Source organism: Triticum urartu, chromosome 2A (genome assembly GCF_056163025.1).
Source record: "Triticum urartu cultivar PI428250 chromosome 2A, HENAU_Tu73, whole genome shotgun sequence".
Lineage (NCBI taxonomy): Eukaryota > Viridiplantae > Streptophyta > Magnoliopsida > Poales > Poaceae > Triticum > Triticum urartu.
This window is the reverse complement of record NC_141874.1, coordinates 137392584-137412945: the sequence shown is the minus strand read 5'-3', so window position 1 is coordinate 137412945 and position 20362 is coordinate 137392584.

Below are 20362 nucleotides of genomic sequence, written 5' to 3'. Positions count from 1 at the left end.
TAAGCATATTGAAGTTCGTCATCATTTCATTCGAGATCATGTTGCTAAGGGTGACAACAATCTTAAGCATGTTCGCACCGATAAGCAATTAGCGGATATATTCACTAAACCACTTGATGAGAAAGTGTTTTGCAGGTTGAGAGGAGAATTGAACATCATTGATGCTTCGAACTTGGAGTAGAAACTCCATTGGATACATGCAAGACATGAGCTTATGACTAATCCATGATATATCTCTTATGATAACTATCTTATGTCGTGGATATATTTGCACCTTGCATGTTGTCTAACCCATGTAGGTGCTTGGTTGAATATATTCCATGAGACTGCGACTCACTCACATCTTGAGCAATCTCTACAAGACCAAGACTCTACACAATAGTGGTTGAAGACAAGGAAGCACAAAACCATTCAAACATATCCTTTGACAAATTCTATGTTAAGCCTCATGATTGTCATTTTTGGATACACAAGTGCTCTTCCTTGTAAGAACTAACCCATGTAGGTAGATGAACTCAAACTCCAAGTGGTGCTCCCAACTCTTGATGAGCTACATCAACCTTGAGCACCCACACAAGTTCAACTACATGAGCAAGAACCACACCACCACCCAAGGTATGTTATTCCATCTGAGAGAAGCTTTACTCCAAGACATGAGACAAAGCAACTCAACAAGATGTGAATACATCAAGATGCTTAAACGAAAAATGGTAACCCCATTTTGAGCTTAAACGATGAGTATGACCTATGATCAAGTGTTCTCACTTGACTCCTAAGTCAATATACTCTAACATAGGTGACTATGTCACCGCCCAACTCTAGATGAAGTTCTCCTGTGTTCTTTTCTGTATTATTGCATTTGTCTCATGCATGTTTATTTTCTTTCTTTTTTTCAAAAAAAAAACTTCATCTAGATCTTTCAGTTTCTTCTCTTTGTTTATGTTCTGCATTTTCTGCATTTAATTCCTTGCAAATCCTTCAGGTAATTCATTGCAAATCTTTGTGAGATCCTACATGTCTAGTGAGCTGAGGTGACAAGTGTTTTTCTCTGTGTGAACTCGGTTTCACCGACTTGTAATTTTCGGTCCAACCGAATCCTTTCGGTGCCACCGAAACATACCACTCGGTGCCACCAACTTCGCAACAGGAAAAACAGTTTGCCACTTGTTCTATATTTCTTCTGCTCCAGCTCTACTCAATGAAACTTGTCCTCTACAAGCATCACAGTTTTATCCTTTGCGTTGTGCTGAGTCTCAAGGACCAAACCTATACGACGGATTCCAGAAAGCCCTTCTTGGAAATTGATGTCAAAGGGGGAGAGAGAGATCACATCAAAGCTTGTAGGAGAGAGAGATCACATCAAGGGAGAAAAAAAAGTCTGAAGGATCCCAGAGAAAGCATTAAGGGGGAGAGAGAGATCACATCAAGGGAGAGAAAAAGTCTCAAGGATCCCAGAGAAAGTATTAAGGGGGAGAGAGAGATTTCCAGGGGAGATAATACTCAAGGATCCCAGATGCTTGATGTTCAAAAGGAGAGATGTCACATGTCTTTTTAGGGGGAAAGACATGTTCATTTGTATCTTTCAGCTCTGATTTGCTGTTCCCTATCTTCTCCCAATATCCCATGTAAGATTCAGGGGGAGCAAGACACCTAAGGGAAAGAAATCAGTCAAATTGATTGCATATCTTTATTCTTGGGGACATGTTGAATCCAATGTGGTACCTTGTACTCACTCTCTACATGTCATCTCAGTCTTGGTATTCTTGTGGTTTCTTTTGTTTGCTCTGGCTAGTGGATGTACCTGTGTTATCTAACCTTGTTTGTGCAGGTCCTTTCCATCCTAAGCCAACTCAAGACCACAAGGTAATTATATGCATCAAAATCATGAGTATGAGAAATTCTTGCTTATGTACATACTGTTTGCAAGAAGGACTCATGAGCATGAAGGTATTTTCCTTGATAATCTTTTGCTCTGATGCATATGGACAAGATGCATGTAACACATTGCCTACTCTGTCATGGTTATGCTCTCACATGCCTCTATATTTCATATTTACATGAGTACATACATGTAGGGGGAGCCTATGCTCGTTACATGTCCTTCCAAAGCTTAACATGCTGTTCTTTACATCTGTATCTAAAGCCTTGATGTATGTTGCCATCAATTACCAAAAAGGGGGAGATTGAAAGCACAAGTGCTCCCTAGGTGGTTTTGATAATTGATGACAACATATCTCTTGTTGGACTAACATTTCTATCTAGCATGTTTCAGGTAAGTTCAACAATGGAGTGGCATGGACTAAAGGTTGTGGGAACTCCTTCAAGATGCTAAGGACAAAGGATTGGCTAAAGCTTCAAGCTCAAGACTCTACATTTTACATTTTAGTGATCCAAGATCACATTGAGTCCATAGGAAAAGCCAATACTATCAAGGAGGGATGAGGTGTTGCTTAGTGATCCTCTTGCTTCATGTGCTTAATGATATGCTCCAAAATCCTCAGCTACTTTCCCACTTCCACATATGACCTAAACCCTAAGCCAAACTCGGTCCTACCGATTCTTCCTATCCGGCGCCACCGAGTTTCACTTGTCATAAGCCACTGCCAAACCCTAATCATTTCGGTCTCACCGATGGGATCTTTGTCTCACCGAGATGGGCTTGCAAACTCTCTGTTACCCATTGCAATATTCTCGGTCCCACCGAGATATGCAATCGGTTCCACCGAGTTTGCTTGGCCAAATCTCAGTTTCACTTATTACCCAAATCGGTCCCACCGAGTTTGAGTAATCGGTCAAACCGAGTTTTGGATTTACCCTAACCCTAGCACATCGGTCCCACCGAGTTGATCCAGTCGGTCCCACCGAAATCTCTAACGGTCACTAGGTTTACATTTTTGGTCAGACCGAGCTTGTTGATTCGGTCCCACCGAGATTGGAAAACTGTGTAACGGTTGGATTTTGTGTGGAGGCTATATATACCCCTCCACCTCCTTCTCATTCAATGAGAGAGCCATCAGAACACACACACCATTCCAACTCATATGTTCTGAGAGAGAACCACCTACTCATGTGTTGAGATCAAGACATTCCATTCCTACCATATGAATCTTGATCTCTAGCCTTCCCAAGTTGCTTTCCACTAAAACCCTCTTTCCACCAAATCCAAATCCTATGAGAGAGAGTTGAGTGTTGGGGAGACTATCATTTGAAGCACAAGAGGAAGGAGTTCATTACCTACACACCATTTGTTACTTCTTGGAGGGTGGTGTCTCCTAGATTGGCTAGGTGTCACTTGGGAGCCTCCGACAAGATTGTGGGGTTGAACCAAGGAGTTTGTAAGGGCAAGGAGATCGCCTACTTCGTGAAGATCAACCGCTAGTGAGGCAAGTCCTGTGTGGGCGATGGCCATGGTGGGATAGACAAGGTTGCTTCTTCGTGGACCCTTTGTGGGTGGTTGCTTCTTCGTGGACCCTTCGTGGGTGGAGCCCTGTGTGGACTCACGCAACCGTTGCCCTTGGGTGGAGCCCTGTGTGGACTTGCGCAACCGTTACCCTTCATGGGTTGAAGTCTCCATCAACGTGGATGTAGGATAGCACCACCTATCCGAACCACGGGAAAAACATCCGTGTCTCCAATTGCGTTTGATCTCTCCAAACCCTTCCCTTTACATTCTTGCAAGTTGCATGCGTTACATTCCGCTGCTCATATACTCTTTGCATGCTTGCTTGATATGTATTGTGTGTGTTGAAATTGTGCCTAAACTCCACTTAAACCGAAAAAGCTTAAAATTTGCATCTTGAGCATTATGTGTCTAATCACCCCCCTCTAGACACATCTACTTCTAGATCCTACAAGCTCACACACCCCTCTAGCAAGGTAGTTACTATCTCCACCAAAATTGCAAGGCGTCCACTATATTCTCTAAATGCCAGCCCTCTTGCTGACCTTGAAGATATTCTGGTAGTCCGCGACTTTCCGGATGTCTTTCCAGAAGAACTGCCAGGTATTCCACCTGACAGAGATGTAGAGTTTGTTATAGATCTTATCCCCGAAACCGCCCCGATTTCTAGGAGACCTTACAAGATGGCACCCTTAGAACTAGTCGAGCTTAAGAAACAACTCGATGAATCCTTGCAAAAGGGTTTCATCCGTCCTTGTTCTTCTCCCTGGGCTTGCCCCGTCCTCTTCGTCAAGAAGAAGGATGGTACGGACCGAATGGTTGTAGATTATCGTCCCGTTAATTTGGTCACGATAAAGAACAAGTATCCGCTCCCCAGGATCAACGATCTGTATGATCAGCTCGCTGGATCCTCAGTCTTCTCCAAGATGGATTTGAGGTTAGGCTACCACCAAATCAAGATCAGAAATGGGGATATTCCTAAGACGGCTTTTGTCACTCGTTATGGTCAGTACGAGTACACCGTCATGTTCTTTGGTCTAACCAACGCTCCAGCTACTTTCTCTCACTTGATGAACTCGATCTTCATGGAGTACTTAGATAAGTTCGTCGTGGTTTACCTCGATGATATCCTTATTTACTCGAAAGAACGAGGAAGAGCATGCCGAACATCTTACACTTGTGTTAGAAAAACTCAGAGAGCACCGCCTTTATGCCAAGTTCTCAAAGTGCGAATTTTGGTTGCCAGAAGTGACCTATCTCGGCCACGTAATCTCTGGTAAGGGCATTGCTATCAATCCCGGAAGAGTTCAGGCCGTTCTTGATTGGAATCTGCCTGAAACAGTTAAGCAAGTTAGGAGTTTCCTTGGTCTAGCCAGTTATTGTCGCTGATTCGTTGAGAACTTCTCCAAAGTGGCCAAACCTCTCACGGAACTTCTCAAGAAAGATAAAAAGTTTGAGTGGTCCCCACAGTGTGAGCACAGTTTTCAGGAACTGAAAAGACGCCTGACTTTTGCTCCCATACTTGTGCCACCGGACTTCACTAAGGACTTTGTTATCTATTGTGATGCCTCACGACAGGGACTAGGTTGCATTCTTATGCAAGATCGCCATGTGATTGCCTATGCATCTCGATAGTTGCATCCACATGAGGAGAATTATCCTACACATGATCTAGAGCTTGAAGTCGTAGTCTATGCACTTAAGACATGGCGACATTACATTCTTGGTAAACGTTGCGAGATTTACACCGATCACCAGAGTCTCAAGTATATCTTCACCCAACCAGATTTGAACCTTAGGCAAAGACGTTGGTTGGAGTTGATCTCAGATTACGAATTAGGGATTACCTACACCCCAGGTAAGGGGAATGTCATGGCTGATGCGCTAAGTCGTAAGTCCTATTGCAAAAATCTCATGTTGCAGCAGGGCCAACCACTTCTCCATGAGGAATTATGTAAGCTTAGCCTCCACCTTGCTCCTCACGGATTCCTTTCTACCTTGGTGGCGAAACCTACTCTTGTGGATCAAATCATCTCTGCTCAGCAGTAGGATACGGGAATTTCCCGGATCAAGAGAAACATTAACAAGGGAGTTGGTGGTAGTTTCTCTATAGATGATCGTGGTGTTGTTTTCTTTGAGAGTCGCTTGGTGGTTCCCAAGAATCAACATCTTCGACAATTAATCCTTAAGGAGGCGCATGAATCTCCTCTCACGATTCATCCCGGTAGTACTAAGATGTATCAGGACCTATGCCAGAGGTTCTGGTGGACTAGGATGAAGAGAGAAATTGATCAATTTATTGCTAACTGTGACGTTTGTCGTCGCGTGAAGGCAGAGCATCAGAGACCTGCTGGCACTCTTCAACCTTTAGCTATTCCTGAGTGGAAATGGGATAAAGTTGGTATGGAATTCATCACCGGCTTTCCCAGGACCAAGAGAGGGAATAATGTTATCTTCATAGTCATTGATCGTCTTTCCAAAGTGGCTCACTTCCTACCCGTTCGAGAGAGTATCACTGCTAGTCAGCTCGCTGACTTATATATTTCTCGAATAGTATCACTTCATGGTGTTCCGCTAGAGATCAATTCAGACCGTGGTAGTCTTTTCACTTCTCATTTCTGGGAGAGTTTCCAAACTGCCATGGGCACCCATCTTTCCTTCAGTACCGCTTTCCACCCTCAATCAAGTGGTCAGGTGGAAAGGGTCAACCAGATTCTTGAAGACATGCTTATAGCTTGTGTTATCTCATTTGGTATGGATTGGGAGAAGTGTCTTCCATTCGCCGAGTTTGCTTATAACAACAGCTACCAAACCAGCCTCAAGAAAGCTCTTTTTGAGGTTCTATATGGACGAAGATGTCGAACACCTTTGAACTGGTCAGAAACCGGTGAAAGACAATTCTTTGGACCGGATATGATCCAGGAGGTAGAAGAGCAAGTTCACGTCATTCGTGAGAATTTGAAAACAGCCCAATCTCGTCAAAAGAGCCAGTATGACCGTCGTCATAAGGAAGTGGCTTATGAAGTTGGCGACAAGGTTTATCTTCGGGTTACTCCCTTGAAGGGTACCCATCGTTTCGGTATCAAAGGCAAGTTAGCTCCTCGTTACATTGGTCCTTTAAGCATTCTCGCTAAACGAGGAGAGGTTGCCTACCAGTTGGAACTACCCCCACGTCTTTCTCGAGTACATGATGTCATCCACGTCTCTCAACTCAGGCGTTGCTTCTCGGATCCCATCCGCGGGGTGGACCATGAAACGCTTGATCTCCAAGATAACCTCACTTATCGAGAGTACCCTGTTTGCATCCTTGATCAAGCAGAGCGTGTCACCCGACGTCATAACATCAAGTTTCTCAAGGTTCAGTGGTCTCATCATTCCGAGAGAAAAGCTACTTGGGAGCGTGAAGATCGTCTTCGACTTGAGTACCCCTCTTCCTTCCCGCTGACTCCTAAATCTCGGGACGAGATTCTTCCGAGTTTGGGCGAGTTGTCACATCCCTAGTTCTAGTATGACCTAGGCTAGCTAGTCATGTGTGCATCACGTTTAAATTTCATTTAAATTTGAAATGGGGATTTGTAAAACCCTCAGAAATCATTTCTGGAAATGACCTAGATAAAAATTGCTCCAAAAAGGTCCAAGAAAATGTTCATGTTGCTCTCTGAAAATATTGGGCAGAGATAAAAATCAAACCAATATTTTTAGGATCTCATAAGTATTTATTTTGGGCATTTGGAATTAATCCAATATTTATTTGCATTGGATATATATGTTATATATATAAAATATTGTCCAATAATTCTGAATTTTGGTGAGGGGCTTTGGAATAATCCTTTAGGCCCTTGCAAAAATTTTCAGAAGTAAATAACTTGATTTAGTATTTTTATTAAATCAAAACAAAGGTCAGAAAATAGAAAAGAAAACAAAATGGAGAAGGCTTACCTGGCCTTACCTGGCGGCCCAGCTGGCCAGCCCACCTGGCGGCCCAGCCCACCAGGGGCAGCCCCGTCTTCTACCTCTTGCCAGTAGGTAGAGGAGAAGCCGGGCACGATGCACGCCGTGGCCACGTCTCCCCGCCACCTCCTGCTTCCCCTCCTCGTCGCTCTGGCCTCCCTGGACGACGACACGCGCCGCCCCGTTCCCCTCTCACTCTCCCGTGCCCATTCCTCTCCTCTCCCTCGCTCTCTCTCACCGCGCCTGAGCGCTGCCGTCACCGCCGTTCACCATAGCCGCAGCCACCGCCTTCCCCTCGCCTCTCCGACAAGCCCGAGAGCTTCGCTGCATCTCCCTCTTCCTCTCCGTCAAGCCACAAGACGCCGGACGCCCTGTGGAGCCGCCGTCGCCATTGTCTTCCTCCTCGGACGCCGCCGACCGCCGACTCCGATTCGCCATCTTCAGCGCCTCCCCGAGCCCACTGGCCTGCTCAGCAACTCCGCCATGAGCTCCCACCTCGAATCCCCCTCTCCTCCTTGTCTTTTGCACGCTGCAGCCGCGATTCCAGTCTAGGCCGAACTCCGGCCGCCGCAAAAGCTGCCGCCGCCGTCGATTTAGTCCACGCCGGCGCGAGCCGTTGCCTCCTTTAGATGCGCGAGACCTTCAGCTACCCTTAGACGCAAACCACGCACAAAACCGAGCCCCGTAGCTGTTTTCCGGCGAGTTTCCGCCGCGGTTGAGGTCATCGGCGGCCGAACTCCGGTGGGCTGACGTGGACGTTTAGCTAGGCGCTAATCACCACTAACCCCTCTCTAACAGACACTGACAGGCGGGCCCCGCAACAGGTCAAATCCCAGTCAACACGGGATTAACTCCCAGTTAACAATGAGCCAATGACATGTGTGACCCGGTCGTCAGGTTTGACTCGGACAGCTCCTTTGACCTGCTGACGCAATGATGCCGTCATGCTGACGCAATATATCATTTTTTGGTATTAAAATAAATCAGGAAATTCTAGAAAATGATATAAACTTCAAAAATTCATAGAAATTCAACCGTAGCTCAGATTGAAATAATTTATATATGAAAAATTATCAGAAAAATTCAATCTATCCATCTGTACCATTTTCATGCATGACAAACCATCTATACATGCTGTATATATGAAAACACACCTATGACATATCTAAGAGCTTATGTTAAAGGTGCATTTGAATCTTTAGTTCAAATGGACTTTAACCAAATGAATGCTAGTTGCATTAGCTCAAACAACATCACATACTCATGCCATGTTCATGCATCATAATGTTGCATATGCTTGTGTTTGATTTCTGACACCGTTCCTTCTCGATAGGTCCTGCTCCGGAAAGTGTTCGAGAGGACCTATCAGTGGAGCAGTGCCCCCCCTGTTGATCTACCAGGCAAGCAAACCCCCTTGTTCATTCCGATACAATCCTACTCTCTGCTCCTGCTCTCATTATTGCATTAGAACAACAACGATTTAACTGCTACTTTATGCTGCAGTAGTTGAACCCATTCCACTGCATGACCTGTCATTGCCACAGTAAATAGTTAAAACCCACTAGCATGTGTAGGAGTTGATTGAGCCATGTTGTGTTCTTGCCATGCCATGCCTGCTATTGCTTAGAGTTGTGTCAGGTCTGATTCATCGGGAATGAATTGGAGTGGTACGATATGTTCTGGTGCTGAGAGTTAAGTGTGTGAACATGATTTGGTAAAGGTAGCGGTGAGAGGCCATGTAGGAGTACATGGTGGGTTGTCTCACTGGAACCGTCCTTAAGCACTGAGTTCTGTGTATGTTGTCCAATGACTAGCTACTACCACACATTGGGCTCTGGGAACTCCAAGCTCTCTCGACTTGTTAACCAACTTGATCTCTGTCCAGGAGTTGCAATTATTTTCTGGTGTTTGTAGGTAGTGTTAGTAGTCTACCAAGTGGCACCCGGCCATGTGGGCTTGGGACAGACTAGGCACAAGTGGCACGGTGTACCAAGCGTAGATCCATCCAGCGAGGTGGGCTTGGGAACCCTGCACACATCGTTTGGGGCCGTGAGCGACACCCCGGCCGGATCTCCTTGCAGATGGAACCCGAATAGGCGATAAACCTGGACTAGAGTCCTGTGTGGTTTGTCAGGTCGTGGCTGACACCCTCGCCAGGCTTCCGCTTGAAGGTTGCCAAGGTACATGACATGTACATGGTGATAAGTGGTGAGAACGTGTGTGAAGAAGTACACCCCTGCAGGGTTATCATGATCTATTCAAATAGCCGTGTCCTCGGTTACGGACTTCTTGGATGCTTACGTGGTACATAGACAACTTGAAGTGGATACTCTGAAATGCTCAAGACAAGTGTGAGTGCTATGGATGGCCTTCTCGTAGGAAGACGGGAATGAATCCATGGTAGTGTATTGATGTGGTGCTTAGTGGACTCGTGTGCGCTGCCTCATCTCAAAGAAGTTTCTCGTTGTCGTAGAACAGGATAGCCACTGAGTCAAAGCTGGCTTGCTGCAACTAGACCCCACTTCACCTTCTTGATACAAATGCATGTATGATAGGATCTGATGTAAGTCTTGCTGAGTACCTTTGTACTCACGTTTGCTTTATTTATGTTTTGCAGATGAGACATCTGTCTCACTAGTAGTATCACTTGGACTTCGACGAGTAGCTTGTAACTCAGCTACGATCTTGGTCCCTTGGGAGGGACTTGTGGATAGTCAGGCTCTTCAGCCTTTTTCATTTGTAGTTGTCCGTACTCAGACATGTAATCCTTCCGCTTGTTGCTTGTATGCTCTGAATGATGGCTCATGTGACCCCTGTTTGTATTTAATGCTATGTGGCTCTTTTGGGCCTTTATCTATATGAGCTTGCGTTATGTTGTGATGCCATGTTGTACAGCACATACTTGCATGTTATGCGTTCGTGTAACGTGTATTGCTATGTGTGGGATCCGACAATCTGGTTGTTTATCCTTGGCAGCCTCTCTTATGGGGAAATGTAGTCTAGTGCTTCCTTGAGCCATAGTAGTCCGCTACAGCCCGGTTCACCGGAGTCCTGCTAGCCCAGCACTACTTCTCAGGACACTTGACTAGCCGGCATGTGTTTCAATTCGTTCCTGTGTCTGTCCCTTCGGGGAAATGTCACGCGGTGACTTCCAGAGTCTTGTTAGCCCAGTGCTACAGCCCAGATTCATATGCTGTTGACCGACATGCTCGATGTGATTCATGTATGCCTGTCCCCATAGGTTAGCACCGCTTTGGGTTCACGACTAGCCATGTCGGCCCGGGTTCTTTGTCATATGGATGCTAGCGACACTATCATATACGTGAGCCAAAAGGCGCAAACGGTTCCGGGCCAGGTAAGGTGGCACCTGTGGGAATACCGTGCGTGAGGCCACAAAGTGATATGATGTGTTACATGCTAGATCGGTGTGACTTAGGATTGGGGTCCCGACAAGTAGGGCAAAAGAGATCCATGTGAAGCAATTCAAATGGTCGAGTAGTAGTCATGATAGTCTTCGCTGGATGCTTGGCCTTGGTCATCTTTCTAGCTTCACAAGCTCCACACAAATGGTCCTTGAGGAATTTGACACCCTCGATGCCAATGACATGCTTCTTCTTCGTGAGTGTGTGCAGATTCCTCATTCCAGGATGACCAAGTCATCGATGCCATAGCTAGCCTTCTGAAGCTTTTGCAAGTAGACATGTAGCAGGTTGTTGTCCTGTAGAGAAATCAACAATATACAAATCTACTCTCCTAAAGCTTTCGAAGACTTTGGAATTGTCAGCTTCCATGATCACAACACAACGATACTTGCCAAATACAACAACCATATCAAGATCACAAAGCATTGAGACAAACATGAGGTTGAACCCTATGGAATCGACAAGCATGACTTTTTCCATGTGTTGATCCTTTGAAATTGCAACCTTACCTAGACCGAATACCTTGATTTTGCCTTTGTCAGCGTAGGTGATATGCTTCAGATGTGACGGAGATAGAGCAGAGTCCATCAAATAGCTCCTATCACCAGTCATGTGATTTGTACATCCACTATCGAGGACCCACTCAGTGGCTTTGGGTTGATCATCCTACAGATAAATTAGTGCAACTTACGAACTCATATACTTCATCAGTGAAGAATATGGTATTAATTTCATCAGATCAATTTCATCAAGAAATAGAACAGATAAAGCAGTATGAGGACGTGAGAAATGAAAATTCATTTCTTCATGATTAGCTTGCGTCCTTTCAAGCAAATTCAGGTCTCCAGCAAATTCTTCAGACGATTAAGTTCGTCTAGAGACCTAACCTAGCATAAGAGCTTAGTTCTTTTTCTTCACCACCCACATCTGAAGGGGTGGCAAAGAGTTCATCATTCTGCGAGCTCCATAAGAGAATGGTTGCATAGATAGCATGAGAGCAAGCAAAGCAATTCTTAGAGGACTTATGACGATAATGATTTGAAGAATAATGCACATATCCATAATCCTTAGATCTTCCTTGCAAAACAGACGGGTTAGCACGATGATGCTCATGTGAGGACTTTGATCCTTTTGAGGAATTTGATCCACGTGAGGAGTTTGGTCCGTATGGGGACTTGGATCCATATGAAAAATTTGATCTGGGGTTCCTATTCTTCACAGGTGGTGTCATGATGACATTCACCTAAAGATTTTCAAGGCACCTTTTGGGAACCCAGATTTTCTTCACAGGAGAACCATTCCTGCAGTTAGTGCCAACATATCTAGCAAATACTTCACCATTCTGATTTTTGAACAGTTTATAATTAGAGTCAAATGACTCATCAGAAGAATATGAAGATTCACATGTAAAGCCAGATAAAGTAGATGGATCCACTGATGGTCCCTTTGCAGCAACCCATGAGGTTTTGGGATACTGCTGAGGTTTCTAGTTGGTCCCATCAGCATTGAGATTCCTCTCAAAGGCAATACCCTCTTTCCTAGGGTTCCTATTGAGGATCTGCTTTTTACGCACGTCAGAAAGAGCCTGATGCCCTTTGAGGCTTTTGTGCATGCCTGTCATATACAATTCCTTCAGCCCTGCATCATCAGCGATACTAGCAATGTCCTCAGAAGAGGAATTAGTGATAGCAGAGGCAGTTGAAGAATTTGCAGCAATGGAAGTATTTGAGCATTCAGGTGAAGGATTAGCAGTTTCACATTCAATGCACTTCAACATGGAGGAACAAATTCATCCTGAGTAGCGTTGATCTATTGAGCAAGTAATGAATCACGCTCCTTCTGAAGATCTTCATAACTCACTCTTAACTGCTCAAGATCTTGCTTTCTTTGAAGAAATTCATAAGAAAGCTTCTCATGATCAGATAGGAGAGTGTTATGATGACCTTGAAAATTGTCAAACTTGGACTGAAGTCTCTGAAGATTTTCAGTCAAAATTTTAGTGCGATCCATTTCTTCACCCAACATATCATCGCTCTCATTTAGCATGTTTTGAACTTTTTCCAAAGCTCTTTGTTGTTTAGTGGGAAGGGAAGCAAGTTTGACATAGCTGGGTCCAAATTCATCACCAGATTCATCATCACTGGACTCAGATAAGTAGCATTCCGTTGCCTTGGCACCTTTTGCAATAATGCATGATGCAGAGGATGATGATTCTAGATTGAAAGTCATAGCCTTGCGCGATTACATGAGGTCCTCGAACCAGGGTTAATGCCGAGATCGATGACTTTCATAGACCTCAGAGAGTCTGTCCTAGATGAGTTTCGCATGGCTAAGATGCATAATGTTCCTGAATAGGTTTTGGGACAAGCTGGAGCAGATGATGTCCTTCGCCGTGAGGTTGAGTAGCGTGTACTTGCGAATATCATCATCCTCCGCCTTCTTGCATAGGTCAGTAAGACCAATTTTGGTGACGGCCCAGAGTTCATTGTTCATCGCCATGAGGCGCTTCTTCATCATGGCCTTCCACTTGGGATAATCATGACCGTCAAAGATGATGCATGTCACAGTATTCATTCATGTGGTCGACATAACTAAAACTCTAGGCGGTTAAACCAAAATCGCACAGAACAAGGGTGTACCTTGCTCTCATACCAATTGAAAGGGTGTTAAGTCGACTAGAGGGGGGGTGAATAGGCAATTTTTATGAATTCTTCACTGAGGAATTTCAGGGTGAGGAAATTGCTAAGAGAAGAACTACTTGTAGCGGAATAAGTACTCAAAAGTAAACATAACAGAACATGAGCATGGTCTTCATGATGAAATGAAAACAAGCACAGAGTACAGAAAGCGTAAACACAAGATAACACAGGATGAGGACAAACAGACTAAAGAAATTGAACTGAGGAAATTGAGAAAGTCTTCAGTTAAAGTCTTCAAACAGATATGAACAAGCACACAACACAAAAATGAGGAAATGGAAGGGTTGAGGAAATGAACCAGGTAGCTTGGTGAAGACAATGATTTGGTAGACCAGTTCCAACTGTTGTGACAGTTGTACGTATGGTTAGGGCGGCTAGGTATTTAAACCTGAGAACACATAGTCCCGGACACCCAGTCCTGAACATGCAGCTAAGGACACTCAGTGCTCACCGTATTCCCCTTGAGCTAAGGTCACACAGACCTCGCCCAATCACTCGTGGTAAGTCTTCAGGTCACTTCCAAACCTTCACAGACTCGGTCACTCGATGATCCACAATTTCCTCTTGGATGCTCTAGACCATGACACCTGATACGTCTCCATCGTATCTATAATTTTTTATTGTTCCATGCCAATATTCTACAACTTTCATATACTTTTGGAAACATTTTATACTATTTTTGGGACTAACATATTGATCCAGTTCCCAGTGCCAGTTCCTATTTGTTGCATGTTTTTTGTTTCGCAGAATATCCATATCAAACGGAGTCCAGACAGGATAAAAACTGATGGAGATTTTTTTTGAATATATATGATTTTTGGGAAGAAAAATCCACGCGAGACGATGCTCGAGGGGCCCACGAGGCAAGGGATGCCCCCAGGGGCAGGCGCACCCCTGAACCTTGTGGCCACCCCGTAAGGCAGTTGATGCACTTCTTTCACCGCAAGAAAGCTAATATCCAGATGGAGATTGTGTTAAAATTTCTGCCCAATCGGAGTTACGGATCTCCGAGAAAATAAGAAATGGTGAAAGGGTAGAATCTGAAAATGCAGAAACAGAGAGAGACAGAGAAACAGATCCAATCTCGGAGGGGCTCTCGCCCCTCCCGTTCCATGGAGTCCACGGACCATAGGGGAAACCCTTCTCCCATCTAGGGAGGAGGTCAAGGAAGAAGAAGAAGGAGGGGGCCTCTCTCCCCATCGCTTCTAGTGGCACCGGAGTGCCACCGAGGGCCATCATCATCACCGCAATCTTCACCAACAACTTCACCGCCATCATCACCAACCCTTCCCCCCTCTATGCAGTGGTGTAACCTCTCTCTTACCCGCTGTAATCTCCACTTAAACACGGTGCTCAATGATATATATTATTTCCCAATGATGTATGGCTATCCTATGATGTTTGAGTAGATCCGTTTTCTCCTATGGGCTATTTGATGATCAAGATTGGTTTGAGTTGCATGTTTTATTATCGGTGCTATCCTATGGTCCTCTCCGTGTCGCACAAGCGTGAGGGATCCCCGCTGTAGGGTGTTGCAATACGTTCATGATTCGCTTATAGTGGGTTGCGTGAATTACTGAAACACAAACCCGAGTAAGGGGGTTGTTGCGTATGGGATAAAGAGGACTTGATGCTTTAATGCTATGGTTGGGTTTTCCCTTAATGATCTTTAGTAGTTGCAGATGCTTGATAGAGTTCCAATAATAAGTGCATATGATCCAAGTAGAGGAAGTATGTTAGCTTATGCCACTCCCTCATATAAAATTGCAATAATGATTACCGGTCTACTTATCGATTGCCTAGGGACAAATAACTTTCTTGTAACAAAAAGCTCTTCACTAAAACTAACTTAGTTGTGTATTTATCTAAACAGCCCCTACTTTTTATTTACTTGCTCTTTATTATCTTGCAAACCTATCGAACAACACCTACAAAGTACTTCTAGTTTCATACTTGTTCTAGGTAAAGCGAACGTCAAGCGTGCATAGAGTTGTATCAGTGGTCGATAGAACTTGAGGGAATATTTGTTCTGCCTTTAGCTCCTGGTTGTGTTCGACACTCTTACTTATCCAAAACTATTGTGATCCCAATACTTGTGGGTTATCAAGCCATTTTTCTGGCGCCGTTGTCAGGGAGCAATAGCGTGGGGTGAATATTCTCGTGTGTGCTTGTTTGCTTTATCACTAAGTAATTTTTATTTGCTGTTCCTAGTTGTTTTCTATCTTTAGTTATGGGTAGGAAACGCAAAATACCAAAAAAAATTAGTTGTACCTACTAAAATTGTTGAAGAACCACTCAAAATCTATCACACTACTGAAGCTTATTACTTGGATCATCTTCGATCCCTATGTGCTCGTGCTGAAACCCCAACTAGCTTAGTTGAGGGAAAATCTTTAGATGAGCATGCTTGTTATGTGCGACACCGAATATCTGAAAAGGGGGGAATTTTACTGGGTCAAATTCATCGTTTGCAATGCTATGCTTGGAATTTATGTGAAATATATCATATTACTTGTTGTTCTGAAAACCCTAAGAAACACCTCCCCTATCAATGTGAGTTTAGTGATAATGGAATCGTATCTTCGTATGCTAAGGGTGTTTAGAGTTACTATGATGTTCAACAAATTGGAGAATTTGTTGCTTTTAAGGGTGCTTATGAAGTTGCTTCTTTGATTGAAATGTATGATGCTACAGTTTACAAATCTGAAATTTTTGACATACTTAAATATTGCTATGATAATTATGCTTCTCATTCCTATGTTGAACCATATATTGAGGACTACTCCGCTGTCCAAGAAGATACTAATATCTTGCAGGAGTCTATGGAAGAAGAAATTGATGAAACTGTGAGCTCATTGGATGAAAAAGATGATGACGAGAGCGAAGAACAAAAGGAGGAAGAGCGGATTAGCTACTCGTGCCCACCTTCTAATGAGAGTAACTGTTCAACTCATACATTGTTTAATTTCCCTTCGTGCTTACTGAAGGATGATTGCTATGATCCCATTGATTCTTTTGAAATATCCCTTTTTGATGATGCTTGCTATGCTTGTGGCCAAGATGCCAATATGAAATTTTTATGGATATGAACTTGCTATAGTTCCTTATGTTAAACATGAAATTGTTGCTATTGCACCCACGCATGATAGTCCTATTATCTTTTTGAATTCTCCCGAGTACACTATATAGGAGAAGTTTACCCTTATTAAGGATTATATTGATGGGTTGCGTTTTCCTATTACACATGATGATTTTGATGAATATAATATGCATGTGCTTGCTGCTCCTACTTGCAATTATTATGAGAGAGGAACTATATCTCCACCTCTCTATGTTTCCAATACATTAAAATTGCAAGAAACTGTTTATACTATGCATTGGCCTTTACTTTGTGTCCATGAATTGTTATTTTATGACATGCCAATGCATAGGAAGAGAGTTAGACTTCGTCATTACATGATATATGTTACTTTGTGCTCACTACTAAATTACAAATCATTGTCAATTAAAATTGGCTTTGATATACCTTGGGATCCGGGTGGATTCATTACTTGAGCACTATATGCCTAGCTTAATGGCTTTAAATAAAGCGTTGCCAGGGAGACAACCCGGAAGTTTTAGAGTCATTTATTTCTGTTGAGTGCTTTCATATAGTTTAAAAACAACAAAAATAAAGAGGGGAACCCAAAACTTTTCAAAAAGGAAAGTGAAAGTGAGAAAGACAAGCATTGTTGAACTGGGAGAGCTCCTTGAACTTTATTTAGGCTTACTGAAACTTTGTGAATCTTGATTACAGAAACTTTTCAACAAAAATAATTATCACTTTGTACAATTCCATTGTATTATAAAAATAATGTGCCAAGGTTTGCCTTTAGGATGTTTTAGATGCTTGTTGGTTTGTACAGTGTAGGACAGAAACTTTGGCAGTAGTGCGTGATTTTACATTTTTTACTCGAACGTCAAATGGTTCTGATTCTTTTTGAACTGTCTTTCTATACAAATTGTTTGTTTTTCCTAATTTTGGCAGAATTTTCAAGTATCAGAAGTATGGTTAATGTTCAGATTATTACAGACTGTTCTGTTTTAGACAGATTCTGTTTTTGATGCATAGTTTGCTTGTTTTGATGAAAATAACGATTTATATCAGTGGATTAAGCCATGAAAAAGTTATACCACAGTAGACACAATTCAAAAACAAAATATTAATTGGTTTGCAACAGAACTTAGAGTAGTGATTTTCTTTATTATACTAACGGATCTTACCGAGTTTTCTGTTGAAGTTTTGTGTGGATGAAGTGTTCGATGATCGAGAAGGTTTCGATGTGAGAAGAAGGAAGAGAGGCAAGAGCTCAAGCTTGGGGATGCCTGAGTTACCCCAAGTAAATATTCAAGGAGACTCAAGCGCCTAAGCTTGGGGATGCCCCGAAAGGCATCCCCTCTTTCTTCAACAAGTATTAGTATGTTTTCGGATTCGTTTCGTTCATGCGATATGTGCAATCTTGGAGCCTCTTTTGCATTTAGTTTTCATTTTTATTTTATGCACCATGCTGGTATGAGGTAGTCCTTGGTTGATTTATAGAATGCTCTATGCACTTCACTTATATCTTTTGAGTATGGCTTTATAGAATGCTTCATGTACTTCACTTATATCATTTGAAGTTTGGATTGTCTGTTTCTCTTTACATAGAAAACCGCCATTTGTAGAATGCTCTTTTGCTTCACTTATATTTGTTAGAGCGTGGGCATATCTTTTGTAGAAAGAATTAAACTCTCTTGCTTCACTTATATCTATTTAGAGAGATGACATGAATTGGTCATTCACATGGTTAGTCATAAAATCCTACATGAAACTTGTAGATCACTGAATATGATATGTTTGATTCCTTACAATAGTTTTGCGATATAAAGATGGTGATATTAGAGTCATGCTAGTGGGTAGTTGTGGATTAGTAGAAATACTTGTGTTGAGGTTTGTGATTCCCATAGCATGCACGTATGGTGAACTGTTATGTAACGAAGTCGGAGCATGAGGTATTTATCGATTGTCTTCCTTATGAGTGGCGGTCGGGGACGAGCGATGGTCTTTTCCTACCAATCAATCCCCTAGGAGCATGTGCGTAGTACTTTGTTTCGATAGCTAATAGACTTTTGCAATAAGTATGTGAGTTCTTTATGACTAATGTTGAGTCCATGGATTATACGCACTCTCACCCTTCCATCATTGCTAGCCTCTCTAGTATCGCGCAACTTTCGCCGGTACCTTAAACCCACCATATACCTTCCTCAAAACAGCCACCATACCTACCTATCATGGCATTTCCATAGCCATTCCGAGATATATTGCCATGCAACTTCCATCATCATCATATACATGACTTGAGCATTCATTGTCATATTGCTTTGCATGATCGTAAGATAGCTAGCATGATGTTTTCATGGCTTGTCCGTTTTTTGATGTCATTGCTACGCTAGATCATTGCACATCCCGGTACACCGCCGGAGGCATTCATATAGAGTTATATCTTTGTTCTAGTATCGAGTTGTAATATTGAGTTTTAAGTAAATAAAAGTGTGATGATCATCATTATTAGAGCATTGCCCCAGTGAGGAAAGGATGATGGAGACTATGATTCCCCCACAAGTCGGGATGAGACTCCGGATGAAAAATAAAAATAGTAAATAAAAAAGAGAAAGGCCAAAAAAAAAGAGAAGGCCCCAAAAAGAGAAAATAAAAAATGAGAGAAAAAGAGAGAAGGGGCAATGTTACTATCCTTTTACCACACTTGTGCTTCAAAGTAGCACCATGTTCTTCATATAGAGAGTCTCTTGAGTTATCACTTTCATATACTAGTGGGAATTTTCATTATAGAACTTGGCTTGTATATTCCGATGATGGGCTTCCTCAAATGCCCGAGGTCTTCATGAGCAAGCAAGTTGGATGCACACCCACTTAGTTTTCAGTCTGAGCTTTCATACACTTATAGCTCTTAGTGCATCTGTTGCATGGTGTCGGTGTCAAAACTGGCAGATCTCGGGTAGGGGGTTCCGAACTGTGCGTCTAGGCCAGATGGTAACAGGAGGCAAGGGACACAAAGTTTTACCCAGGTTCGGGCCCTCTTGATGGAGGTAAAACCCTACGTCCTGCTTGATTAATATTGATGATATGGGTAGTACAAGAGTAGATCTACCGCGAGATTAGAGAGGCTAAACCCTAGAAGCTAGCCTATGGTATGATTGTTGTTCTGTATGTTGTCCTACGGACTAAAACACTCCGGTTTATATAGACACCGGAGAGGGTTAGGGTTACACAAAGTTGGTTACAATGGTAGGAGATCTACATATCCATATCGCCAAGCATGCCTTCCACGCCAAGGAAAGTCCCTTCCGGACACAGGACGAAGTCTTCAATCTTGTATCTTCATAGTCCAGGTGTTCGGCTGAAGGTATAGTCCGGCCATCCGGACACCCCCTAATCCAGGACTCCCTCAGTAGCCCCCAAACTAGGCTTCAATGATGATGAGTCCGGCGCGCAGATTGTCTTCACCATTGCAAGGCGGGTTCTCCTCCAAATTCCGTGTACCTTTTGAATAAAGTCCGGTTTCTTGTAAATGTTGCGCTCCACGGCTTCTACACCCAATAATGGTCGTCTCCCACGTGTCAAACGAATATGAAAAGTTTGAGTATTTTTACATCCACACCCCTAGCCGCGTAAATGAGCCTCCCATTTAAGGGGACGAGGATTTAGATCCAAACCACACCTTCTCCCCTTCGCGAGTGTTCATCAGAGCGCATCCGACAAAGGTCCATACCACCATGGCCAGCCGTCGCAAATCCTCCTCTCGCCCTTCCAGCCCTCAGCCTGGATATTGGGAGAGATTCTCCATCCCGCA